The sequence below is a fragment of the Austrofundulus limnaeus genome, unplaced genomic scaffold, assembly GCF_001266775.1.
Source record: "Austrofundulus limnaeus strain Quisiro unplaced genomic scaffold, Austrofundulus_limnaeus-1.0 Scaffold396, whole genome shotgun sequence".
NCBI classification, from domain to species: Eukaryota; Metazoa; Chordata; class Actinopteri; order Cyprinodontiformes; family Rivulidae; genus Austrofundulus; species Austrofundulus limnaeus.
In genome coordinates this window covers 359,508-360,739 of record NW_013952798.1, presented here as the reverse complement: position 1 = coordinate 360,739, position 1,232 = coordinate 359,508, and the positions used below count along the sequence as shown (strand labels likewise).

Sequence of the window (1,232 nt, the reverse complement as noted above, 5' to 3'; positions counted from 1 at the left end):
GCACGCAGGTGGTGCAATTAAACGCAGGAACCAATCAGGAAGAAAAACACACAAAAAACTCCACTCATGATACAAGGAGTCTGTGGAGCAACAAAAACGAGGAATTAAGACCAAAGTGTTGCAGTTTTATTTTAAATAGACCATAAGTGAATGATTTAGATGTGAAAAAGAAGGATTTAAAAGCATGATATAATACCTTTAAAATTGCCCCCAAATGTCACCAAAAACAGCCCCCCCTCCACTCACACACACACACACACACACACACTGATAAACATTATTTCTCACCTTTACCCAATATGAAGTGTGTTTTTCCCCCCCGGAAAGGTTAAGTTCACATTAAAAAGCAGTGACTAGAACCTGAAAATGTATTCAGAGCTGATAAACCTCAGTGATTCTCACCTGCAGGACACCGCCGGTCAGCTTGTCTCCAGTGTTGTTTGGCACGCTCCGTTTTCCGTCTTGGGGAACTTTTTACCTCTCTCTGAACTTCGTGGTCCACATACCCAACACCTCTGGCCAACCAGGAGACGCACTGGTTCGGAGTTTATCCCCCTTACGRACGGTTTTATCACAGCCCTTCACTTGGTGCGAGCCGGGCCGCCGAATGTAAACAAAGTCGTAGCCATGGTAACAGACTCCGTTATTCATGAGGAGGAAGTGTTGACCAGGAAACATGAAGGAATTCAGCTCTTTAGCTATTTGTCTAGTTCTCATAATGAGAAGCCGCCCACTTAAAAAAATAAAAAAATAAAAGACCAGGAAACATACAGTGGAGAATGTACACAGTTGTATGGCAAGCTATTTTAGCATATAATCGGTTTAGTCTTACTATCTGTAATTGCATTCTAGATATCTAAAAATGTGTTATACCATGAACAACTACATTTTGACTATCAGGAATGGTAATTTAAGATATCTGTATCAACATTCTGACCAGTCATAATTCCAATTCAAGATAGCTCAAACGTAATATTCATATTTTATAAAACAAGACTGCTGCCGGCTTATTGGCTGATTCTCTGTATAGGGAGCACCAGAGAAAGAAACTATGTCCATATTTTGTGCATTAACAAGCACAGCTTGAAAGCAATTATATGATTATCTTTCTATAACTAATATTGAACAATAGTTTTGGTTATTTGCCCATTCATAATATTTTGTTATTGTAGCTAATTGGCAATCAACAAAATAAAAACAGCTGGAACTGGTTCTCTCGCATTATCATTAGA

General features: G+C 39.0%; 1 protein-coding gene across 1 annotated transcript in view; it reads right to left on the bottom strand.

Annotated features, from left to right (window-relative positions):
• ankef1a (ankyrin repeat and EF-hand domain containing 1a) overlaps window positions 1–774 on the bottom strand; it is a gene marked incomplete at its 3' end in the record, with an annotated part of 36,387 nt that extends 35,613 nt beyond the window's left edge. The window contains 1 exon segment of the mRNA XM_014023918.1: window positions 403–774.
• Between the last annotated feature and the right edge of the window lie 458 nt (window positions 775–1,232).